General features: G+C 44.2%; 1 protein-coding gene across 1 annotated transcript in view; it reads right to left on the bottom strand.

Annotated features, from left to right (window-relative positions):
* LOC122929662 (neuronal acetylcholine receptor subunit alpha-7) overlaps positions 1-27,799 on the bottom strand; it is a 401,783-nt gene that overhangs the window by 211,851 nt on the left and 162,133 nt on the right. The window lies entirely within an intron of this gene.

Here is a 27,799-nt window from a genome sequence, read left to right as displayed (position 1 = left end):
TTTTGTCAGACCAAAAGTATTTGCTGGTTAATTTAGCGTTACCCAGGGTGCACCACGGGGAGGCGAACCAGCAGACAGGTACATCACAGCTTAGCTGGCCAATATCTGATTGCTCAGACCTCACATACATATAATCGCAATACAATCCGATCTTATATCAGTAACTTTCAATCTAATATTTTCCCTTTAAAGATTTAACAACTTTTAGCTTTTTTATAGTGGATATTTTTGGGAATATTTGTATAATAATAAAATTGTGTATCTATATGCTTTCATTTTTAGCTTTCAGCGCTTTCTTGAGCGGGGATGTCCTTGGACCAGGAAAAGGGTTGAAAAAGAGGCCATTGTACGGTCTGTCTGGGCGGAATTGAAATTAAAAAGCGGCATATAGCACGACCTCAAGGCCATTCAAAAAAAGTATTGCGACCTCAAACGCCTACACCCAGATCAGGTCGAAGATTATAGTAGGCGATTATGCCCAGGTACAATGCTTACATGAATTTGTTATCTCTCTCTACAGCACTCAGTAATGTATATATTCAGTTATGCTGCTAATCAGTACAGATGTAGTATGGTTAACACACAACCTTTTAACTCAAATTTCTTAACTCATCATGTAATCTTGAAACAAAAGCAATTTTTATAAAATATCTTAACGTATTTAATTGCATTAGGTTTACATAACACGTCTCATAAAGCATGTGTGTTAACTCTACTACATCCATATTTCATCCCTTTTCAAATGATTACTTAATACCTGGTGTGACATGTACAAAATCTTCCGGTTACATCATACATCTCTTCTCGCTGAGATTGTATATATATTGTTATACAAACACAGCGCGGTACTGATGTATGATGTCACCGGATGATTTTATACGTTTTTCACACATAAATATATATAGGTATTTTTGTTTATATCTACATAAACTGCAAACATCATTCAGTATTCCGGTCTAAGTTCCCGAGCATTACATACATCCCCCACATAATTTTCATATATATATAGTAAAGGCAAAATGGGAGGCAGCACCGATGTAAGTATGAAATAGCTGGGTGCACGCTCTGAGGGCTGAAGCTTACCCAAATATAATATGTAAAAAAGAGCAGCACTCCAACGCAGGATAAAATAAAATCCATGAAAATGTATTCACCCATGGTGTGGCAACGTTTCGGCCCTACAATTGAGCCTTTCTCAAGCTTGAAAGGATGTATGTGTGTATATATTGTGGAAAGGAGAACATTGAGGTGTTGTTTGCACCAGGAGCGTGTCACCAAGGGGCCCGGCCTTGGCGGAGTAAAAGCCCTAGTCCAGGTGTCCACTAAAGTAGTTGGGGGACACCATATAAATAGTGTAGCTGGTTCAGCTATTTCAGGGCAGGCTTTTACTGGGAACAGGCAATGTGTTGGGTGGGTGCCTGTTCCCCATGCTCCAGTCCGGGACTTAGGGCATGCTCATGTCCAGGGATCCTATTTAATCCTGCTACTGGATCTTGGGTGTGGCTCACTCTGGAGTGTCTTGTGAAGCAGAGTCCTGGTGAGGCTCTGTGTGAGTGGTCTCAGCCAGGTGGGCTGAGGGCCTTTCTCCTCTGCATAGAAAATAACCCCCCCAGAAATACATGTGGCATGTGATGCCCCCACAATTTTTCTAGAGACGTTTATAGCCATATATTTCTAGGAATTTAGAAGTAGAGATGATTGAATGAAAGGTGTCTTAACTGTTCACCTACTTCACTATAAGATCAGTACACTGGAAGTGGGGGAGGGGAAGGGAGCAGGGAAGCTACTGAGCATGTTAGCCCACCACTGAATGCAGGAGAAGGTGTACAAGAAGGATAAATGACTGCCCAGCCCCTGAAGACGCCGGTACTCGGCGAAACATGCCGGGGGCAGATTCTAAGTTACAGTTTTAGCCCAGGTAGTGAGCGTTATGGGAATGAATATAGCTAATAGGGCTTCATAATAGAAGCGTCAGTGTGAGTGCGTAGCCACAGACGCTACTCAAGACAGCACAGAATCTCAGTGAGATTAGAGCTCACCCTGAAAGTTTTAACTATAGGGTCTCATTGATATAGAAGGTTTTATGAAGTACAATAATAAAGGTGGAGTTTTAACAATCAATGTGGGGGAGACAAAAGCGTAATTTAGCTATTGAAATACAGCTTAGGCTATAATTGGTAATAGCAGGGGGCACTAACAGAATGGAAAATGCAATGTACATGAAAAAACTTAAATAAAAATATTTGTATTGCATGTATATTGTAATAATATTTCATTTTAATTGCCATATTCACTGCATAGTAAAACAGTTATGATAAGCTTTTTTATCCCAATAGTTTTTCATGTTCCTATTTGTTTTCAATTATAATTGATAATGGTTCTGTTTTATTCAAATATCTGTACATGATCAAAGCATTTCATTATATTGAATTAATGATTAAATTTAATTTCTATAATGGAATCATTACTACAATTCCAGATATAAATATATGCAAGCCCCTTTATCATGTAAAATAAATCTCACATGTTCTTTTTATACTAAAAAAGGATTGCTAATCTCTTTAATTGAATATCCGCTGCATAAAGGTCCATTTCTCTTTATTAAGCTAATTACATTGCCATAATGTATAATTAACATCCAGGAAATGATCGCAAGCTTAGTTAAAGGGACATACACTTTAAATGTTCTTACCAGCAAAAAATAATAGCATTGATTAAGAAAAGCAAAGCATTGCATTTCTTCTGGAAATAAATTGAGATCTAATTATACATACTTTTTATTGCATACCACAAAATTTCTCCATTACACATTTTCAGACAGTATGGTGGCTCAGTGGTTAGTACTGGTGCCTTGCAGCGCTGGGTTTCTAGGTTCAAATCTGACCAAGGGCAACATCTGCATTGAGTTTGTATGTTCTCCCAGTGTTTGCGTGGGTTTCCTCCCACTCTCCAAAAGACATAGTGATAGGGACCTTAGATTGTGAGCCCCATTGGGGACAGTTGGATGCTAATTGTCTGTAAAGCTCTGCAGAATATAGTAGCGCTATATAAGTGCATAAAATAAATAAATAAATTGTTCAGTTGTCCATCATTGTAAAGTTTATCCCCACTGCATTCATGGCTTCCATGTGCACTGAAAGCACATCTATCATTTTATTTTACCATAAATCTCCAGGCAAAGATAAAAATGTGTAGTGGAAAAATACCTCTCTCTCCACTTATCAGACACCTCTATCCCTCATTACCTGGCCGCAGCACTAGCTATTGCTCAGAAACTCTGCACACACTGAAAAGTCAGGACAACTATGAAGCATGCAAGTAGTTAGAACTTCTTACTGAGTAAACATATTACAGAGCAGAGCTGCAGAGGCTGCTTGAAACCAGTGCTGCCTGCACACACAAATACAAATCTCTTCTAGAGAAAAGCTATTTTACCTACTGACCAAATCAACTTCTTGTTAGTATTGCACATTCTCATACTAGGGCTTTATTGGGAGCAGCATTGCTTTTCAGGGTAAAATCATCTTTATGCAAGAGGGAGGGGTTCTATAGGTTGCAATTTTTCATGTCAAGTAGGAGCAGATGATGTATTACAATATTGAGGTGTGTAGAAGTATGTAAAGAATTGTAGCTTGAGTGCAGTGATCCTGTGTTGGAGAATATCTGAACAGGTGGTTGGGGGGGGGAGCTCAGATATACTGCTATTACTCCAGTACAAACATATATGATAGCTAAATGTTAAGTATCTAATGAAATGGCTGAAATGTAAGGTATTGTTCATAAAACAACAGCACAGAAAATAAATGTTTATGTACAGTAATTATATAATCAGGATTTCTCTTAAATGTGTTTATAAGTCTTAAATCAAGACACATTCCTGTAATAAAGTAAATTCAAAGACTCACTTGTTTGGGTGGATTCTCAATTTGAGTTAGGAAACTGATTACTGCTCTAAATGCCATAAAATGATGGCAGAGGCGTAGCAAGGGGGGAGGGGCATGTGCCCTGGCCACAGAGGGTTAACGTTGCGTCTGGGCAGGGAGGCCATCTCTGAGGGGGCACAAGGAGGACATAACTACTATGAGGGGGCACAAGGTGGGCATTACTACAGTGAGGGGGAATAATGTGGGCATTTCTGCTGTAAAGGAGGTACAAAGTGGACATAATTACTGTGAGGGAGCACATTGTGGATATTCCTACTGCAAAGGAGGCATAATGTGAATATTCATACTGTGAAGGGAACACAATGTGGGCACAACTACTTTAAAGAGGTGCAATGTGGATATTACTATTGTGAAGGGGCACAGTGTGGGCATTAGTGCTGTGTGGTAGCACTAAAGGGAAAGCAATGGCCTAGATTTACCAAACCCTGTTTGCGATTATTCTTTTTGCTCTATCACCACAGCAGCCTTGTTCTGGATCCATTGGACATCACGCTAACACGCCAGCAAAACCCTAGGTGCTATAGGACCAGTTGGTTCATTCATTTTTTACAAGGTGTATTGTTACCTCTGAGTACCCTATGACAGATTTTTATCAGGTGAGTGGGACTGGGTGAGTCTAGTTATGCACTCGGCACAGTTAGAGAAGTTGCTTAGTGTAAAAAATATTTACCACGGCTTGATACACCTCTGATGATGCCCACAGAATTTTTTTGAGCCCCAAAGATTTTCATGAAGATTAACCTCTTAAGGACACAGGGCCGTGACCGCAGGGATCAGAAACCTCAAAGTGCCTGGATTTCGAAGTTGACACCCCCCCCCCCCCTGCAGCCCTCTGTGTTTTTCTTCCTGCGGGCGAGGCGGGGGGGGGGGAGGATTGTGGGCAGTGCAGGAGGTGGGCGGGAGGCGGACGGAAGTGTGGGGGGCGGGTGCGCGATCTTCCGCCCGACCCCCGTTTATTCTCAGGATGACCGAGCAGTTGAATCAAAGTGTCTGCTCATTGCTGACACTCTGATTAAAACGGCTGACATCTGTGCAGGGACCGCTGTGTGGAAGGGGAGGGAGCTCCCTCTCACATCGGGGGGCTGCTGTGCCTTTGCAGCCCCCGGACAGGATGGGGTCACAGAGGGAGGAAGCCCCCCTCTCTCCCCTTCCCTGTCTGCTCAGTTGTGGCAGACGGGGAAGGTTCCCATGGCAACAGGACGCCTTCTCATGCATCCTGCTGTCCACAGTGCTGAACAGATCTGTGCTAAAGGCAGGAATCTGTTCAGACAAAGTGTAAATTAAATACAGTGCAGTACACTATATAGTGTACTAGTGTACTTTACTGTATTATACAGACATCAGACCCACTGGATATTCAAGAACCAAGTGGGTCTGGGTAAAAAATAAATATAAAAAAGTGAAAAAAGTAAAAATAAAAAATGCACATTTATCCCTGATTAAAAATTAAAAAAATAAAATTCCCTACATATGTTATATATCACCGCGTCCGTAACGGCCTGATCTATAAAATGGTCATGTTACATTCCCAGCAATTTTGCCCACCTTACTTCCCAAAAAAGGTAATAAAAGTGATCAAAAAAGTCGTATGTATGCCAAAATAGTAGCATTCAAACTGTCGCCTCATCCCGCAAAAAATGAGCCACTACATGAGACAATGGCCCAAAAAATAAATAAAAAATATGGCTCTAGACTATGGAGACACTAAAACAATTTTTTTTTGTTTTAAAAAATGATATTATTGTGCAAAACCTTAATTAAAAAAAAGGGTGCACATATTAGGTATTGTCATGTCTGTAAAAACATGCTCTATAAAAAATATCACATGATCTAACCCCTCAGGTGAACAGTGTAAAAATAAAAAAATAAAAATGGTGTAAAAAAAGCCACAATTTTGTCACCTTACATCACAAAAAGTGTAATAGCAAGCGATCAAAAAGGTATATGCCCCCCAAAATCATACCATTAAAACAGTCATCTTATCCTGCAAAAAATGAGACCCTAACTAAGACAATCACCCAAAAAAAAATATATATATATGGCTCTCAGTCTATGGAAACACTAAATTGATTTTTTTTAAAACATATTAGATATCCCTGCGTCCGTAACAACATGCTCTATAAAAATAGCACATGATATAATCTGTCAGATGAACGTTGTAAATAATAAAAACAGGTATTTTTGGGCAAATTTTCCATTTTAATCCATTTTTTCCCGTAACAAAGCAAGGGTTAACAGCCAAACAAAACTCAATATTTATTGCCCTGATTCTTTGGTTTACAGAAACACCCCATATGTGGTCGTAAACTGCTGCACAGGCACACGGCAGGGCGCAGAAGGAAAGGAATGCCATATGGATTTTGGAAGGCAGATTTTGCTGGACCTGTTCTTTGACACCATGTCCCATTTGAAGCCCCCCCTGATGCACCCCTAGAGTAAAAACTCCAAAAAGTAACACCATTTAAGAAAATACACCCCTCAAGGTATTCAAAACTGATTTTACAAAACTTTGTTAACCCTTTAAGTGTTCCACAAGAGTCAAGGGCAAATGAAGATGAAATTTCTGAATTTCTATTTTTTGTTACTTTGCTTCATAAAAAGTGTAATATAGAGCAACCAAAAATCATATATACCCTAAAATAGTACCAAAAAACTGCCACCTTATCCTGTAGTTTCCAAAATGGGGTCACGTTTTTGGATTTCCTACTCTAGGGGTGCATCAGGGGGCTTCAAATGGGACATGGTGTAAATAAACTAGTCCAGCGAAATCTGCCTTCCAAAAACCACAAAGCGCTCCTTTCCCTCTACGTCCTGACGTGGGGCCGTACAGTGGTGTACGACCACATATCGGGTGTTTCTGTAAACCGCAGAGTCAGGGCAATAAATATAGAGTTTTGTTTGGCTGTTAAACCTTGCTTTGTTAGTGAAAAAAATGGATTAAAATTGAAAATTTGGCAAAAAATTTAAATTTGGAAATGTTATCTCCAATAACTCTTGGGGAACATCTAAAGGGTTAATGATGTTTGTAAAATCAGTTTTGAATACGTTGAGGGGTGTAGTTTCTAGAATGGGGTCAATTTTGGGTGGTTTCTATTATGTAAGCCTCACAAAGTGACTTCAGACCTGAACTGGTCCCTAAAAAGTGGGTTTTTGAAAATTTCTGAAAATCTTAAAGATTTGCATCTAAACTTCTAAGCCTTGTAACGTCCCCAAAGAATAAAATGGCATTCCCAAAATGATCCAAACATGTAGACATATGGAGAATGTAAACTAATAACAATTTTTGGAGGTATTACTATGTATTATAGAAGTAGAGAAATTGAAACTTGGAAATTTGCTAATTTTTCCAAAATTTTGGTAAATTTGGTAATTTTTTTTATAAAATAAAAATGATTTTTTTTTTTACTCCATTTTACCAGTATTATGAAGTACAATATGTGATGAAAAACAATCTCAGAATGGCCTGGATAAGTAAAAGCGTTTTAAAGTTATCACCACATAAAGTGACACTGGTCAGATTTGCAAAAAATGGCCTGGTCCTTAAGGTGAAATAATGTCCTTAAGGGGTTAAAGGTTAATTAATCTAAAACATATTTTTCCTTTATTTCATGTAAGCTTTTTGCTAGTGTTTCTTAACCCTAAATCCTTTCCTTCTTTTATAATCTGCAGGTCTAAGTGGGCGCTGTAGCTTTACAAAGCTGTAGCAGAACTGAGGGGTGTCTAAGATAATTAAAGGCCATGGATATTGATAGCGAGGGCATTGGGTTAAAGGACAGTAGAGGTTGACAAAACAAAAATATGCAAGACAAACCAATATATGACAACATAAGGTTATTGCCTCCTGAGTAGGGATGAGCGAACTCGAACTGTATAGTTCGGGTTCGTACCGAATTTTGGGGTGTCCGTGACACGGACCCGAACCCGGACATTTTCGTAAAAGTCCGGGTTCGGGTTCGGTGTTCGTCGCTTTCTTGGCGCTTTTGTGACGCTTTCTTGGCGCTTTTTGAAAGGCTGCAAAGCAGCCAATCAACAAGCGTCATACTACTTGCCCCAAGAGGCCATCACAGCCATGCCTACTATTGGCATGGCTGTGATTGGCCAGAGCACCATGTGACCCAGCCTCTATTTAAGCTGGAGTCACATAGCGCCGCCCGTCACTCTGCTCTGATTAGCGTAGGGAGAGGTTGCGGCTGCGACAGTAGGGCGAGATTAGGCAGATTAACTCCTCCAAAGGACTTGATTAACTGATCGATCTGCAGCTGTGCATCATTGAGCTGCTGATCCTCAATTGCTCACTGTTTTTAGGCTGCCCAGACCGTTTGTCAGTCACATTTTTCTGGGGTGATCGGCGGCCATTTTGTGTCTTGTGGTGCGCCAGCACAAGCTGCGACCAAGTGCATTTAACCCTCAATGGTGTGGTTGTTTTTTGGCTAAAGCCTACATCAGGGTGAAGCTGTCACACCAAGTGCATTTAACCAGCAATAGTCTGTTCATTTTTTGGCCATATACAAAATCAGGGGCAAGCTGCGCCTGTCACCAAGTGCATTTAACCCTCAATGGTGTGGTTGTTTTTTGGCTAAAGCCTACATCAGGGTGAAGCTGTCACACCAAGTGCATTTAACCAGCAATAGTCTGTTCATTTTTTGGCCATATACAAAATCAGGGGCAAGCTGCGCCTGTCACCAAGTGCATTTAACCCTCAATGGTGTGGTTGTTTTTTGGCTAAAGCCTACATCAGGGTGAAGCTGTCACACCAAGTGCATTTAACCAGCAATAGTCTGTTCATTTTTTGGCCATATACAAAATCAGGGGCAAGCTGCGCCTGTCACCAAGTGCATTTAACCCTCAATGGTGTGGTTGTTTTTTGGCTAAAGCCTACATCAGGGTGAAGCTGTCACACCAAGTGCATTTAACCAGCAATAGTCTGTTCATTTTTTGGCCATATACAAAATCAGGGGCAAGCTGCGCCTGTCACCAAGTGCATTTAACCCTCAATGGTGTGGTTGTTTTCTGGCTAAAGCCTACATCAGGGTGAAGCTGTCACACCAAGTGCATTTAACCAGCAATAGTCTGTTTATTTTTTGGCCATATACTACATCAGGGGCAAGCTGCGCCCGTTACCAAGTGCATTTAACCCTCAGTAGTGTGGTTGGTCAAGCTGTGACACCAAGTGCATTTAACCAGCAATAGTCTGTTCATTTTTTGGCCATATACTACATCAGGGGCAAGCTGCGCCCGTCACCAAGTGCATTTAACCAGCAATAGTGTGGTTATTTTTTGGCCATATCCCAGTCTAATTCTGTCACTAAATCCATACCGGTCACCCAGCGCCTAAATACTAGGCCTCAAATTTATATCCCGCTAAATCTCTCGTTACCGCTGTCCTGTTGTAGCTGGGAAAGTTATTTAGTGTCCGTCAAAGCACATTTTTTGTTCTGGGTTGAAGTACAATTCCCAATTTAGCAATTTCATAATTTAGTGGTTTCTGCTATATCAGAGCTATTTGAAATCTATCCCTAAAAGGGTATATAATATTCAAGGTGCACATTGGGTCATTCAGAATAACTTCACACACACCCGCTACTGTGTATTTTCAAGTCTAATTCTGTCACTAAACCCATACCTGTCACCCAGCGCCTAAATACTAGGCCTCAAATTTATATCCTGCTAAATCTCTCGTTACCGCTGTCCTGTTGTAGCTGGGAAAGTTATTTAGTGTCCGTCAAAGCACATTTTTTGTTCTGGGTTGAAGTACAATTCCCAATTTAGCAATTTCATAATTTAGTGGTTCCTGCTATATCAGAGCTATTTGAAATCTATCCCAAAAAGGGTATATAATATTCAAGGTGCACATAGGGTCATTCAGAATAACTTCACACACACCCTCTACTGTGTATTTCCAAGTCTAATTCTGTCACTAAACCCATACCTGTCACCCAGCGCCTAAATACTAGGCCTCAAATTTATATCCTGCTAAATCTCTCGTTACCGCTGTACTGTTGTTGCTGGGCAAGATATTTAGTGTCCGTCAAAGCACATTTTTTGTTCTGGGTTGAAATACAATTCCCAATTTAGCAATTTCATAATTTAGTGGTTCCTGCTATATCAGAGCTATTTGAAATCTATCCCAAAAAGGGTATATAATATTCAAGGTGCACATAGGGTCATTCAGAATAACTTCACACACACGCTTCTGTGCATTTCCAAGTCTAATTCTGTCACTAAATCCATACCGGTCACCCAGCGCCTAAATACTAGGCCTCAAATTTATATCCCGCTGAATTTGAATACAATACATTGGGCCAAATAATATATTTGTTGTTGTGGTGAACCATAACAATGAGAAAAACATCTAGTAAGGGACGCGGACGTGGACATGGTCGTGGTGGTGTTAGTGGACCCTCTGGTGCTGGGAGAGGACGTGGCCGTTCTGCCACATCCACACGTCCTAGTGTACCAACTACCTCAGGTCCCAGTAGCCGCCAGAATTTACAGCGATATATGGTGGGGCCCAATGCCGTTCTAAGGATGGTAAGGCCTGAGCAGGTACAGGCATTAGTCAATTGGGTGGCCGACAGTGGATCCAGCACGTTCACATTATCTCCCACCCAGTCTTCTGCAGAAAGCGCACAGATGGCGCCTGAAAACCAACCCCATCAGTCTGTCACATCACCCCCATGCATACCAGGGAAACTGTCTCAGCCTCAAGTTATGCAGCAGTCTCTTATGCTGTTTGAAGACTCCGCTGGCAGGGTTTCCCAAGGGCATCCACCTAGCCCTTCCCCAGCGGTGAAAGACATAGAATGCACTGACGCACAACCACTTATGTTTCCTGATGATGAGGACATGGGAATACCACCTCAGCATGTCTCTGATGATGACGAAACACAGGTGCCAACTGCTGCGTCTTTCTGCAGTGTGCAGACTGAACAGGAGGTCAGGGATCAAGACTGGGTGGAAGACGATGCAGGGGACGATGAGGTCCTAGACCCCACATGGAATGAAGGTCGTGCCACTGACTTTCACAGTTCGGAGGAAGAGGCAGTGGTGAGACCGAGCCAACAGCGTAGCAAAAGAGGGAGCAGTGGGCAAAAGCAGAACACCCGCCGCCAAGAGACTCCGCCTGCTACTGACCGCCGCCATCTGGGACCGAGCACCCCAAAGGCAGCTTCAAGGAGTTCCCTGGCATGGCACTTCTTCAAACAATGTGCTGACGACAAGACCCGAGTGGTTTGCACGCTGTGCCATCAGAGCCTGAAGCGAGGCATTAACGTTCTGAACCTGAGCACAACCTGCATGACCAGGCACCTGCATGCAAAGCATGAACTGCAGTGGAGTAAACACCTTAAAACCAAGGAAGTCACTCAGGCTCCCCCTGCTACCTCTTCTGCTGCTGCCGCCTCGGCCTATTCTGCTGCTGCCGCCTCGGCCTCTTCCTCCGCCTCTGGAGGAACGTTGGCACCTGCCGCCCAGCAAACAGGGGATGTACCACCAACACCACCACCACCACCTCCGTCACCAAGCGTCTCAACCATGTCACACGCCAGCGTTCAGCTCTCCATCTCACAAACATTTGATAGAAAGCGTAAATTCCCACCTAGCCACCCTCGATCCCTGGCCCTGAATGCCAGCATTTCTAAACTACTGGCCTATGAAATGCTGTCATTTAGGCTGGTGGACACAGACAGCTTCAAACAGCTCATGTCGCTTGCTGTCCCACAGTATGTTGTTCCCAGCCGGCACTACTTCTCCAAGAGAGCCGTGCCTTCCCTGCACAACCAAGTATCCGATAAAATCAAGTGTGCACTGCGCAACGCCATCTGTAGCAAGGTCCACCTAACCACAGATACGTGGACCAGTAAGCACGGCCAGGGACGCTATATCTCCCTAACTGCACACTGGGTAAATGTAGTGGCAGCTGGGCCCCAGGCGGAGAGCTGTTTGGCGCACGTCCTTCCGCCGCCAAGGATCGCAGGGCAACATTCTTTGCCTCCTGTTGCCACCTCCTCCTTCTCGGCTTCCTCCTCCTCTTCTTCCACCTGCTCATCCAGTCAGCCACACACCTTCACCACCAACTTCAGCACAGCCCGGGGTAAACGTCAGCAGGCCATTCTGAAACTCATATGTTTGGGGGACAGGCCCCACACCGCACAGGAGTTGTGGCGGGGTATTGAACAACAGACCGACGAGTGGTTGCTGCCGGTGAGCCTCAAGCCCGGCCTGGTGGTGTGTGATAATGGGCGAAATCTCGTTGCAGCTCTGGGACTAGCCAATTTGACGCACATCCCTTGCTTGGCGCATGTGCTGAATTTGGTGGTGCAGAAGTTCATTCACAACTACCCCGACATGTCAGAGCTGCTGCATAAAGTGCGGGCCGTCTGTTCGCGCTTCCGGCGTTCACATCCTGCTGCTGCTCGCCTGTCTGCGCTACAGCGTAACTTCGGCCTTCCCGCTCACCGCCTCATATGCGACGTGCCCACCAGGTGGAACTCCACCTTGCACATGCTGGACAGACTGTGCGAGCAGCAGCAGGCCATAGTGGAGTTTCAGCTGCAGCACGCACGGGTCAGTCGCACTACAGAACAGCACCACTTCACCACCAATGACTGGGCCTCCATGCGAGACCTGTGTGCCCTGTTGCGCTGTTTCGAGTACTCCACCAACATGGCCAGTGGCGATGACACCGTTATCAGCGTTACAATACCACTTCTATGTCTCCTTGAGAAAACACTTAGGGCGATGATGGAAGAGGAGGTGGCCCAGGAGGAGGAGGAGGAGGAGGAAGAGGGGTCATTTTTAGCACTTTCAGGCCAGTCTCTTCGAAGTGACTCAGAGGGAGGTTTTTGGCAACAGCAGAGGCCAGGTACAAATGTGGCCAGCCAGGGCCCACTACTGGAGGACGAGGAGGACGAGGATGAGGAGGAGGTGGAGGAGGATGAGGATGAAGCATGGTCACAGCGGGGTGGCACCCAACGCAGCTCGGGTCCATCACTGGTGCGTGGCTGGGGGGAAAGGCAGGACGATGACGATACGCCTCCCACAGAGGACAGCTTGTCCTTACCCCTGGGCAGCCTGGCACACATGAGCGACTACATGCTGCAGTGCCTGCGCAACGACAGCAGAGTTGCCCACATTTTAACCTGTGCGGACTACTGGGTTGCCACCCTGCTGGATCCACGCTACAAAGACAATGTGCCCACCTTACTTCCTGCACTGGAGCGTGATAGGAAGATGCGCGAGTACAAGCGCACGTTGGTAGACGCGCTACTGAGAGCATTCCCAAATGTCACAGGGGAACAAGTGGAAGCCCAAGGCCAAGGCAGAGGAGGAGCAAGAGGTCGCCAAGGCAGCTGTGTCACGGCCAGCTCCTCTGAGGGCAGGGTTAGCATGGCAGAGATGTGGAAAACTTTTGTCAACACGCCACAGCTAACTGCACCACCACCTGATACGCAACGTGTTAGCAGGAGGCAACATTTCACTAACATGGTGGAACAGTACGTGTGCACACCCCTCCACGTACTGACTGATGGTTCGGCCCCATTCAACTTCTGGGTCTCTAAATTGTCCACGTGGCCAGAGCTAGCCTTTTATGCCTTGGAGGTGCTGGCCTGCCCGGCAGCCAGCGTTTTGTCTGAACGTGTATTCAGCACGGCAGGGGGCGTCATTACAGACAAACGCAGCCGCCTGTCTACAGCCAATGTGGACAAGCTGACGTTCATAAAAATGAACCAGGCATGGATCCCACAGGACCTGTCCGTCCCTTGTCCAGATTAGACATTAACTACCTCCCCATAACCATATATTATTGGACTCCAGGGCACTTCCTCATTCAATCCTATTTTTATTTTCATTTTACCATTATATTGCAAGGCTACCCAAAGTTGAATGAACCTCTCCTCTGCCTGTGTGCTAGGCCTAAATATATGCCAATGGATTGTTGCAGTGGTGGCTGACGTGAAGCCTCATTCTCTGCTATGACATGCAGACTGATTCTCTGGTGACATGAAGCCAGATTGTCTGTTACGGGACCTCTCTCCTCTGCCTGGGTGCTGGGCCTGAATTTATGACAATGGACTGTTGCAGTGGTGGCTGACGTGAAGCCTGATTCTCTGCTATGACATGCAGACTGATTCTCTGCTGACATGAAGCCAGATCCTCTGTTACGGGACCTCTCTCCTCTGCCTGGGTGCTGGGCCTAAATTTATGAAAATGGACTGTTGCAGTGGTGGGTGACGTGAAGCCTCATTCTCTGCTATGACATGCAGACTGATTCTCTGCTGACATGAAGCCAGATTGTCTGTTACGGGACCTCTCTCCTCTGCCTGGGTGCTGGGCCTAAATATCTGACAATGGACTGTTGCATTGGTGGCTGACGTGAAGCCTGATTCTCTGCTATGATATGAAGACTGATTCTCTGCTGACATGAAGCCAGATTGTCTGTTACGGGACCTCTCTCCTCTGCCTGTGTGCTAGGCCTAAATATATGCCAATGGATTGTTGCAGTGGTGGCTGACGTGAAGCCTGATTCTCTGCTATGACATGCAGACTGATTCTCTGGTGACATGAAGCCAGATCCTCTGTTACGGGACCTCTCTCCTCTGCCTGGGTGCTGGGCCTAAATTTATGAAAATGGACTGTTGCAGTGGTGGGTGACGTGAAGCCTGATTCTCTGCTATGACATGCAGACTGATTCTCTGGTGACATGAAGCCAGATCCTCTGTTACGGGACCTCTCTCCTCTGCCTGGGTGCTGGGCCTAAATTTATGAAAATGGACTGTTGCAGTGGTGGGTGACGTGAAGCCTCATTCTCTGCTATGACATGCAGACTGATTCTCTGCTGACATGAAGCCAGATCGTCTGTTACGGGACCTCTCTCCTCTGCCTGGGTGCTGGGCCTAAATTTATGAAAATGGACTCTTACAGTGGTGGGTGACGTGAAGCCTGATTCTCTGCTATGACATGAAGACTGATTCTCTGCTGACATGAAGCCAGATCCTCTGTTACGGGACCTCTCTCCTCTGCCTGGGTGCTGGGCCTAAATATCTGACAATGGACTGTTGCATTGGTGGCTGACGTGAAGCCTGATTCTCTGCTATGATATGAAGACTGATTCTCTGCTGACATGAAGCCAGATTGTCTGTTACGGGACCTCTCTCCTCTGCCTGTGTGCTAGGCCTAAATATATGCCAATGGATTGTTGCAGTGGTGGCTGACGTGAAGCCTGATTCTCTGCTATGACATGCAGACTGATTCTCTGGTGACATGAAGCCAGATCCTCTGTTACGGGACCTCTCTCCTCTGCCTGGGTGCTGGGCCTAAATTTATGAAAATGGACTGTTGCAGTGGTGGGTGACGTGAAGCCTGATTCTCTGCTATGACATGCAGACTGATTCTCTGGTGACATGAAGCCAGATCCTCTGTTACGGGACCTCTCTCCTCTGCCTGGGTGCTGGGCCTAAATTTATGAAAATGGACTGTTGCAGTGGTGGGTGACGTGAAGCCTCATTCTCTGCTATGACATGCAGACTGATTCTCTGCTGACATGAAGCCAGATTGTCTGTTACGGGACCTCTCTCCTCTGCCTGGGTGCTGGGCCTGAATTTATGACAATGGACTGTTGCAGTGGTGGCTGACGTGAAGCCTGATTCTCTGCTATGATATGAAGACTGATTCTCTGCTGACATGAAGCCAGATTGTCTGTTACGGGACCTCTCTCCTCTGCCTGGGTGCCGGGGCCTAAATATCTGAGAATGGACTGTTCCAGTGGTGGGTAACGGGAAGCCAGATTCTCTGCTATGATATGAAGACTGATTCTCTGCTGACATGAAGCCAGATTGTCTGTTACGGGACCTCTCTCCTCTGCCTGGGTGCTGGGCCTAAATTTATGAAAATGGACTCTTACAGTGGTGGGTGACGTGAAGCCTGATTCTCTGCTATGACATGAAGACTGATTCTCTGCTGACATGAAGCCAGATTGTCTGTTACGGGACCTCTCTCCTCTGCCTGGGTGCCGGGGCCTAAATATCTGAGAATGGACTGTTCCAGTGGTGGGTGACGGGAAGCCAGATTCTCTGCTATGGAACCTCTCTCCAATTGATTTTGGTTAATTTTTATTTATTTAATTTTTATTTTAATTAATTTCCCTATCCACATTTGTTTGCAGGGGATTTACCTACATGTTGCTGCCTTTTGCAGCCCTCTAGCCCTTTCCTGGGCTGTTTTACAGCCGTTTTAGTGCCGAAAAGTTCGGGTCCCCATTGACTTCAATGGGGTTCGGGTTCGGGACGAAGTTCGGATCGGGTTCGGATCCCGAACCCGAACATTTCCGGGATGTTCGGCCGAACTTCTCGAACCCGAACATCCAGGTGTTCGCTCAACTCTACTCCTGAGGAAGCTGTAGGCATGGAGAAAGTCGAATCAAGGCAATCTGCTTGGCCCATCCCCTTGGGTGAGTTGACTATGTTTGTCACTTTGAGTGGGGAAATAAATTACTGACATTATGTCTTATATAGTTTGAGTATTGACTTGTTCAATTCTATTTCTATTTGGAACAAGCCGTTTCATCGTGGGACTATCAGCAAGCATCAATCTACAGTAATGGGGGAAAAAACTCACAAAGTTTGCTGCTTCAGTTTTTATGGTGGCAATTTGCATTATTTCTAGATTGTTATGAAAGGTGAAAATATGAATTACAGTTAATTGTAAAGTCATTCCTCTTAAGTCATTCCACTTAATCACAAAAAAAAATATTCCAATGCGTGTTCAGCTTGCAGCAAAATGACCTGCTAACGTGATTTCAGTGATCTTGTTAGCACATGAGAAAGTGTTAACGGGGACAAGGCGGCACTCTGTAATGTTAATTGAATTAGAAGAGCAGACTGGTTGTGGTAAAAGAGGCTGGTGCTTGAAATCATTGCCTTCTTCTGTTAACCATGGTTACCTCCAAGGACATGCATGCAGTCATCATTGCATTGCATCAAACGGGCTTCACAGGCAAGGACATTGTTGCTTGTAAGATTGTACCTAAATCTACCATTTATCGGATCATCAAGAAATTCAAAGAGAAAGGTTAATTTGCTGTGAAGAAGGCTTCAGGGAGTCCAAGAAGGTTCAGCAAGTGCAAAGACAGTCTACTAAAGAGGATTCAGCTATGGGATTGGGTCACCACAGTGCAGAGCTTGCTCAGGAATGACAGCATTCAGGTGAGAGTGCATCTGCACACACAGTGAGGAGGATTGCCTGTTATCAAAAAGGGCAGCAAAGGAGCCTGTCACGCACGTGTGTGGGAAGAAAACACCACACCAAGCATAGGAGGGAAAGGGGATACCGGAATAAGGTCTGGAAACTAGGGAAGGAAGATGGACACCTCCTAGAGAAAACCCTAACTCCAGTCCTGACAGACTACCAGTATGAACAGGCTCCAAAAGTAGGCAAGTTCATACACCGGATACCTAGAATCCTATCTCACCCTATAGGACCCTGGAACTAATGTCAAGACTGAGTCTACCTGTTCCTCCAAAGGGAAGGATGAACAGGAGTCTCCCTCAGGCCTAATGACAAACAATAGGGAAAGGAAACACACACATATATATAAACAAAATACAAAAGGGAAAGGAAACACTTATCTTCAATGAAGCTTTGGTAGCACCAGGAACTCAGCAGAGAACCAAACACAAGCTAACCACAAGTCCAACAGAATCTATAAACCGCATAGCATAGTGGGAGAAACAACAATAAATAGAGAAGGTTAAATTACCAAAATAGCCACACCTGGGGAAAGAAGGTGTGGCAAGCACCAGAAACAACACAGACATCATTTGATCCAAAAGGAAAACATGTTAGAAAAAACCACGTGTTGCCAGTCTCACACATTTCCTGCCACCTGTCACGGGAACATCTGTAGGTCTCGGTACGGTCGTGACAGCACCCTTAGTTCTATGGGTGACCTCCAGGCACCCAGGACCAACCTTATCCGGATGAGACCTGTGCAAGGCTTTCACCAAACGATTGGCATTCACATCAGATGCCGATACCCACATCCTCTGCTCTGGTCCATAACCCTTCCAGTGAACAAGATACTGAAGAGATCTACAAAGAACTCAAGAGTCAATAGTCTTGGCGATCTGGAATTCCAAACTGCTGCCCATCATGACAGGAGAGGGTGGCAGGGGGACGACTACAAAGGTTCAACATATCTCTTCAACAAAGATTTGTGAAACACATAATGAATTTTCAGAGTCTGAGGAAGTTCAAGACGAAAGGCTACAGGATTAATAATGGCAGTGATCTTATATGGACCAATAAACCTTGGACCCAACTTCCAAGAAGGAACCTTCAACTTAATATTTCTTGTGGACAGCCACATAAAATCACCCACACTTAGGTCTGGAGCATTCATACGTTTCCTGTCAGCCACACGTTTATACTTGTTGCCCATAGTCATCAAATTATTTAGAATTTTCCGCAATATAGAAGATAATGATGACGAAAAATGTTCCTCAGCGATACCGGAAGTATCCGAACCAGAGAATGTGCCAAATTGCAGGTGAAACCCGACTTATCAGTGGACCTCTGTCTATGATTATTTTTGGTAAAATCTGCCAAAGACAAAACAAGGACCATTTCTCCTGGTTCTTAGAGACAAAACATTAACATTAAGTAAGGGTATATGCTGTAACTTCAGAGTGTAGGTGAGGATATGACAGTCTCTTCTAGGGCAGCCGAACAACCGGATTCCAACAGTGGATGATCTTTGCCAAAAATGACCCTTCTGTGGATATTAGAGTTTGGAGCACATAGTGAAGATCCATTAACTTTCCATATATCAACAAGATTTTATTATACTCACAAAAGTATAAAATCAACAGGAATTCAGCAGGTCATCCGTATTCACAAAATTGCCCGACCCAGATTTTTGCCAAAATAGCTTCATCAGGGGCGAATGTTACACCCACTTCTGGGTCACCCCTCTTTCCCACCCCTCTTCAATATAAAATACATATATCTTAAAAACTTTTATACAATTAAAACAACCATATTTCTGTTAGTTATACTTAAATTAAATCAGCATTCAATATCAGTAATGATTAAAAGTCTTTCTCCTGCATATGATGATTTCAGATTGCCTGTATTACATATATTAAATCTCTGCAGTATAGCAACCCTAATCTTTTAAAAAAGACTTTCAAATCTCCGTTATTTTTAAATAATGTAACCGGAGTCATTATATCTTCTCTCCATAATACATAATTTATCCTTCCTACCTACAGCTCGTAACCCAAAAAATCTCTATCCTTAACATTACGCTGTTTAGCATTACCCACTATCATTCAGCCAATCACATTGCACTCGCATCTTCTAGTAAATGGTCACCTAACTTACCTATAAAAGCTGAGAGATGACAGGAGTATTCTGCTCTCATTCAGTAAGTATTGTGAAAATGAAATGAGCAATTTCCTATATATACATTTCTACTATTTCTATTTTTATACACATTCATAGTAAACACCATAATCAACACATCTCAAATTGCATCATGTACAAGCATGTATTATGTACAATAAACTTGTTATTTTGCAATTGCAAATCTTGATGTCTACCAGGTATTTAGAAGATATTATGCACTGCATAATGGCATTTTAACGAATATCAAGCAACTTACATTTCAGGAAAAAAATATCAAATAAAACAAACATTACTGGTTTTGAGTTTCATTTACTTCCACAGTTTACAGGGAATCCAAACTATGAAATCTTCTCTTTTTAACAATGATGTGTAAATGAGGCATCTTGAAGGCTAAACATGCCATTATTACCCTTTTATGAGTGAAATCCGTGTTCTCTTAGGCTTGCATATAAATGCCTCTCAGGCAGTTAGCACACAGAAAAGGTTACGTCTATTTTTTTAAACTGAAATTACCATGTTAGTTTAATTGTATGCAAGTTTTGCTCTGCATGCATCGGTAATAAGATGTCAAAGACTTTAAATTATTGCTCCGCCAGCTAGGACTGCTTTTCGTAAAGGCCAAATTTGCACGAGAGGCCAGGCTTCTCTTCTGCTCTATTGTCTGAAGTCTATCATGACCATTATCTCCTGAACATTGTGTAATAGTTTTATTACTAAGGATAAGTACCATATCAATATTTCTGAGACAACATAATAAGAGGCACAGGTATACGTTTCTAAATTCATTTTGTCTCAGACAAACTACTCTAAGGCCTCTTTCACACGGGCGTCATGCATTTGGGCCAGATAAGATGCAGATGCAATGCACGATTTTTCCGCGCAAGTGAAAAACATTTTAATGTGTTTTGCATGCGCGTGAGAAAAATCGGCATGTTTGGTACCCAAACTCGAACGTCTTCAGAGAAGTTCGGGTTTGGGTTAGGTGTTGTGTAGATTTGATTATTTTCCCTTATAACATGGTTATAAGGGAAAATAATAGCATTCGTAATACAGAATGTTCAGTAAAATAGGGCTGGAGGGGTTGAAAAAAATTCAAAAAAGAATTTAACTCACCTTAATCTACTTGTTCGCACAGCCGGCATCTCTTCTTTCTTCTTCTTTGCTGTGCAGGAGGAAAAGGACCTGTGGTGACGTCACTGCGCTCATCACATGGTCCGTCACATAAGCCATGGTGATTGATCATGTGACGGACCATGTGATGAGCGCAGTGACATCACCACAGGTGATTAAGACAGAAGAGAAGCCGGGCTGCGCAAACAAGCGGATGAGGTGAGTTAAATTATTATGAATTTTTTTTTAACCCCTCCAGGCCATTCTGTATTAAGAATGCTATTATTTTCCTTTATAACCATGTTATAAGGGAAAATAATAATGATCGGGTCCCCATCCCAATCATCTCCTAGCAACCATGCGTGAAAATTGCACCACATCCGCATTTGCTTGCGGATGCTTGCGATTTTCACGTAGCCCCATTCACTTCTATGGGGCCTGCGTTGTATGAAAAACGCACAATATAAAGCATGCTGTGATTTTCACGCAACGCACAAGTGATGCATGAAAATCACTGCTCCTGTGCACAGCCCCATAGAAATGAATGGGTCTGGATTCAGTGCGGGTGCAATGCGTTCAACTCACGCATTGCACCCACGTGGAAATCTCGCCCATGTGAAAGAGGCCTAAGTGTGAATTCACATGTGGCAGATCTGTTGCAGAAATGTCTCTGATTCATTCGAATAATTGGCTTGTTTGGGCAGCAACCACATGGATGTATGCAAGACCCATTCAGATGAATGGGACAGTCCTAGAAATCTCAGTAACAAATCTTACGCATCTAAATAGACCTGCAGCTCTCTAGCTGTTGTAAAACTACAATTCCCACCATGTCCTGCTGTAGGCTGATAGTTGTAGATAGTCTGGACATGATGGGAGTTGTAGTTTTGCAACAGCTGGAGAGCCGCAGGATGGCCATCCCTGAAATAGATCCTTACTGTTCGCAAGAAAAAATGGAATAAGAGAAGGCTTGGTGGGAGCATGTTGCATAGTTACATAGTGAGTCCAAAAAAAGAAAAAACATAGAGACAGATTTACTAAGCCTATAGATGGTGCAAATGTAGACTGGATGTCTAGACCTACAGCAGATTTATCACAGTGGCTCAGGCTGGATGATAAATCTGGTGCATGGACAGACACTTTGGGGGAGATTTATCAAAACTGGTATTTTCTATGCCGGTCTTGATATCCCCTGTGCTGCTGGAAAAGCCGCCTAATTTATGGCAAGATGCGGGCCTTCTCATATATTATATGCATCGTCCGGCAGCTCTAAACTGTCATAGATTTCAGTTTTAATTTACACCAGAAAACTGACGTAAGGCTACTTTCACACTAGCGGCAGGACGAATCTGCCGCTAGTGCACGGCCACGGCAGTGCACGGCGAGAGGCCGCCGGACTAAAAAGTCGGACATGCAGTACTTTTTGTCCAGCGGCCTCTCGCCGTGCACTGCCATGCTGCCATGCTGCCATGCTCCGTAGCTCCGCCTCCATCCCCATTATAGTCAATGGGGACGGAGCGGCGGTCCGTCGGCACAGCGAAATAGCGGCAGGACGGATCCGACAGGGTGAACAGCCTGTCGGATCCGTCCTGCCGCTAGTGTGAAAGTACCCTAAATTAAGATAAATGTGCTGGGCCTGATGGTCCCACCTCCTCCTCACCCTTTTCACATCCCTCTTTTTGGAAAGTGGTGAGGGCAGAGTAAAAATGCCTCTTGTGACAATATTTTGCTGCAAAGGAGTTTAAAAAGTTGCAAGCACTGTGCTTTGAACTATTTTTCACACCAGAAAATAATGACAGATAATAAATCTCCTTCTTTGTCTAACTTTATACCAACCATTCGTTGGCTTAAGCTACTTTCACACTAGCGTTCGATCGGATCCGTTCTGAACGGATCCGATCATAATAATGCAGACGGAGGCTCCGTTCAGAACGGATCCGTCTGCATTATTTTAGCATATAAAAGCTAAAGTGTGAAAATAGCCTCGTACGGATCCGTCCAGACTTTCAATGTAAAGTCAATGGGGGACGGATCCGCCTGAAGATTGAGCCATATTGTGGTATCTTCAAACGGATCCGTCCCCATTGACTTACATTGTAAGTCTGGACGGATCCGCACGGATCCGCACGGCCAGGCGGACACCCGAACGCTGCAAGCAGCGTTCAGCTGTCCGCCTGTCCGTGCGGAGGCGAGCGGAGCGGAGGCTGAACGCCGCCAGACTGATGCAGTCTGAGTGGATCCGCTCCATTCAGACTGCATCAGGGCTGGACGGCTGCGTTCGGGTCCGCTCGTGAGCCCCTTCAAACGGAGCTTACGAGCGGACCGACGAACGCTAGTGTGAAAGTAGCCTTAGTTTGAGATATTAGAATTGTGGTGCAATTTTGGTGAAAAAAAAAGTTGCATCTTAGGCCACACCCCTTTCTCACTAAGCTAAGTCCCCTTATCAAGCTAAGCGTCTAAGTGCACTCACATTAGCAAATGTGGGCCTCAGTGTTACCATTATAATGGGTGCTCACCGCTCCAATATGTTACTTGATCAGGGCAACATTCCACACTAAAGAACTCCAGCTTCCTAGGGTATGTTTTCAATTGCAGTGATGTAGTGGCACCTGGAATCAGATGACTGTCGGTGCCCAAAAGTCTAACTGACATATAAAAAGACAATACTGTTACTAACTGCACATGGTAGCGAGGGGCTCTGTTCCACATTTTGTATTTGGGCCCAGGAGCTTCAAATAAGAGCTCATGCATACGACCATTGTTTTTTTTTTGCTAACCGTAAGGCTGGGTTCACACCTGAGCGTTTTACAGTGCGTCCCCACGCGCTGTAAAACGCGCAACAGGCAAGAACCAATGATTCCCTATGGGAATGGTTCTCACCTGAGCGTTTTACAGCGCGTACGATCGCGCTGTAAAACGCCCGACGCCCCAAGAAGTACATGAGCTTCTTTGGGGCGTCTTGTCGCGCGTTCCCGTACATAGACTTCAGCGTCAGGGTTCACACCTGGGCGTTCGCTTGTCTCTGTATGCGCGATTGCAAACGCCCGTACAATCGCGCATACAGAGCGCTCCATCGCGAACACTCAGGTGTGAACCCAGCGTAAATTAAAAATGGATACCGGTCGTGTGCATTGCATATTTTGAAGAACAGAACAGCTGGCCCCTAATAGAACAGTCCTAGTTGTTCTATTTTTTTGTGGAACAGACATACGGAAACGGAATGCACACAGTCATTTCCGTTTTTTTAGGCCCCATTGAAGTGATGGTTCTGCATATGGGCCACCAAAAAACAAAAACAAAACAGAATGGACATGGAAAAAATATATGTTTGTGCGCATGAGCCCTAACACCTTGTTCCATCCATCTACATGTTTGTAAAGATCCCTGCACATGCTGCAGAAATTGTCTCGTTCAGATTTATAGAATAGGTTTTGATTCTCAACATTTTCTGGCCCAAATCTGGCACCGCCAGACTTCTGATTGACTGTAATGGGATCCGGTGGTGATCCAGCTGCCTCTCCACCATTTCGGCAAGACAAAAACTTCTCTTTTTCACTCCTGATTTTGGCTTAAAAAACTGCATGCAGAAACCTGACCACATGGTAGTGCCCTTAGGCCTCATGTACACGGCTGTATGCGGGCACCTGCAGTGTCTTCCCTACATCACGGATGGGTCCGCAATCCAGAGCTGCGGTGCGGAACGGAGGCACGGGACGTAAGTACGGGACGAAATGGGAAGCACACGTTTGTGCGCAGGAGGCCTACCTCTCACGTCACTCACGGCTCTGAGAACAAGTCACGAGTAGAACAGAGCCATACACCAGTGCGATGTGATGCACCGCTGTGCAAAAAAAAGCCCTCCCCAAAACCTTAAAGGGAATGTCTCCCATTCTGACGTCAGTAGACCCTTACAGACAAGAGGAGCTAGTCTCTACCCTAGTAACAGCATGCGGGCAGAGTACTTGGCGGCAGCAGTAGATGAAACCAGCACAGCCAGCCACTGACTACTTGTACCAGCTGTTGTATTGCTGCAGCCAAGCGGTTCTGGAGCTGTTCAGTCTCATGCATAGAAATACACATGAGACGCATTTAAAAGTATACAAAATGCATCTGCAGGCGGTAATGATTCCTGTAGAGATGTTATTGCAACCTCTGCCTAAGTCCTTCTCTTGTTCTTTCTATTGCATCTGATGTATATGCAGCCAGAACATTACGGCTGCTACGGTAGGTTAGAGACATTATTTTTTTTTCTTATTTAAAATCAATATAAGTATATATTTCCACAAGCTATAACATTAAATTAAACAACTAAGTGCAGTAATGTCAGGGATGCAATACATTTCCACACATATGGCTTACCGCTTATTACTAACATCAATATTTCTTTATCTAACTGCATTAACTACTGAAAAATAGCAAAATTCAGGAGTACATGAGAAGCAATATGAATTACGCTTGATTGTTGAGGGCCACTATAAAGGTTTTTGCACTGGGGCCCAGTATCTGTAATGCACATGTTGATCATAATAGGAATTTGTATACTGGAGGCTTGAGGACACGTTATCTAAAGTTCAGCATTCAGAGGTGCAGGCCCTGTCATAAATTAGAGGGGTTGTGCAGTGGCATAATATTGCTGACCTATTCTAAGGAAATGTCATCAATATCAGCAGGGGCGGATTGGCCATAGACCCTACAGGGAAATTTCCCAGTGGGCCAATAACCAGGGGGCCACCCAAGTTCTCCTGATGGCCTCCTGAACACAACTGTATTACAATCGTCAGGACGGTGATACATTTAAAGGGACACTGACAGGCCGTTAGAGCATATAAAGTGAGATATAGTCTTCTATTGGTCTTAATATGCTAAATTAAACTATACCATTATCACCCGTCGCTGCCTTTCCTTTACTTATAAAAAGTGTTTTTATCAATATGCTAATTACCTTACTTTGTGCCCAAGGGGCTGTCCCTCATTCAGTTGTGTGCCCAGCCACACCCCAACTGCCGTCTCCTAGTGCCGCCCAGCTCATTAGTATTCACTGCACTGCGCAGGCTTTTTTTTTCTCCCGACGCAGTGAAATCCCGCGCATGCTCAGTACTATCTTCTACTCGAGCTGGAGGATGCCGGGGACCTTATCCGGCGCAGGCACGGAGAGACAAGATTTCGCTGCGAAGGGAGAAAAAAAAGCCTGCGCAGTGCAGTGAATACTAATGAGCTGGGCGGCACTAGGAGACGGCAGTTGGGGCGCGGCTGGGCACACAACTGAATGAGGGACAGCCCCTTGAGCACAAAGTAAGGTAATTAGCATATTGATAAAAACACTTTTTATAAGTAAAGGAAAGGCAGCGAGGGGTGATAATGGTATAGTTTAATTAAGCATATTAAGACCAATAGAAGAATATATGTCACTTTATCTGCTCTAACGGCCTGGCAGTTTCCCTTTAAATACTGTGTGGAGAGGGCAGCAGTATTTTGTGCTGCACTGTGGTATCTGGTTCTGCTGGGGCAGTACTTGCTGCACAATGGTATTGCAGGCCCAGTCTACTTGTGTTGTCCCTGCCTACTTATGTTACCCTGTCTTCTATCAATTTAGCCCTGCCTAACAACATAGGGATTAGACACACTTTCAGTTTTTTTTTCCAGGGCCACTTTAGGTTGCCAATCCGTTCCTGAATATCAGATTGTCAGCGGTCGACTTCCTACACCCCTGCCTATCAGTGGTGTTGGTGCAAGCATTGCTTCCTCCTCAAAGTTTGCCTGCATGCCATCATCTCTGTAGCAGCAGGGCAGTGTAATTGCAGCTTTTTCTCCTGTTCATTTGAATGGGATGCAGCAGTTGTAATTACACGGCACTTCTGCTGCAAAGGAGATGGCGCACAGGCAAACTTTGAAGTGGAAGCAGTGCTCGCCAAATAATAAAACTGACATTTAAAAAGGAATATGGTTAGATCGGCATTCTGATTTATTTTTTTGTTATGCCATTCAGCAGGATAAATATTTTGATATTTTAATAGTATGGGCATTTTGAGGCACGATTAGGCCTATGACATTTATTTTTCTATTGTTTATTTATATCTTGCGGGAAGCGTGAGTGATTTGAACTATTATATTCTTTATATTTTTTTAAACATTTTTTAGGTTCCCAAGGGCCAAACAACATGCAGTTGTCAGATTGCTATTTCTGTTTAGCAATGAAATAAAATAAATTGCTAAATAACAAAAAAAATCAATATTCCAATGTAGTGCTAGTGCTGTCTTCTGCAGGCCTATATTGGAATATACCTGTGAAAGGCTTGGTAGTTTCCAGTAGGCTCAGGCCTTTCATAATTTATGAACAGCTTCCCTGATTGCCTCATTAGGGAGCCATTCCAGGCCCAGACGAAGAGCACTTCTGGGTTTTCAGCTCTGAAATGTATCTGAGGGGTTAGATGACTGGGATTGACGTTATTGCAGATGGTGCCCCTGTGCTTGCGAGTGGGTGACATTTTTCAAGACCGTATATATATATATATATATATTTTTTTATATATATATATATATATATATATACACACTCACAGATATATATCATATTTTTCTATATAAGATGCACTTAAGTGGGGTGGGAGAATGGCTGTCCTTCTAAAAAAGCAAATACTAATGAGCACTTCGATCATGGAAGCACTCATTAGTACAGTGAATATGGTGAATACAGCAGTCCTGGTGTTGGGTTTATCTCTACTACCTGGTCTTCTGCCGATGCCGTGATCTGCTATGTCCTGACTGTGTACAATGTTAGGACTCAATGCTGTCGAAAGTCAGGTCACAGTGCAGCACTGCAGGAAGAGTGCTCCGGATATCCCAAGTGGCAGTGCTGTCCTGAGCAGGAGAGGTAAGTCATTTTATTAATTTTTTGTCTGATCTGAGTTCAGATTAACATTGAGGGTCTGATCTGAGGTCTGAATAACATTGGGGGTCAAATCTGAGGTCTGATCAACATGGGGCAGCTGATTTAGGGGTCTTATGAAGATTAGGGGTCTGATCTAAGGTCTGATTAAGACTAGAGGTCTGATTAACATTGGGGGGGGCTGATCTGAGACCGGATGAAGATAAGGAGTCTGATCTAAGGTCTGATTAAGACTGTGGGTCTGATCTGAGGGCTGATGAAGATTGAAGGTCTGAAAAAGATTGGGGGTCCGATTTGAGGTCTGATAAAAGATATGTTTTTTTCTTATTTTCCTCCTCTACACCTAGGTGCATCTTATGGTCCAGTGTATGGTTATCCGGAAATCGTCAAACTGGCCACTAGGTCTAATATTAGGTCATGATATCCAGCTCTGTGAAGGTAACCTTTCATTAGC

The sequence above is a fragment of the Bufo gargarizans genome, chromosome 2 (genome assembly GCF_014858855.1).
Source record: "Bufo gargarizans isolate SCDJY-AF-19 chromosome 2, ASM1485885v1, whole genome shotgun sequence".
NCBI lineage: Eukaryota > Metazoa > Chordata > Amphibia > Anura > Bufonidae > Bufo > Bufo gargarizans.
The sequence above is the reverse complement of the archived record's forward strand: the minus strand, read 5'-3'. Positions and strand labels throughout refer to the sequence as shown.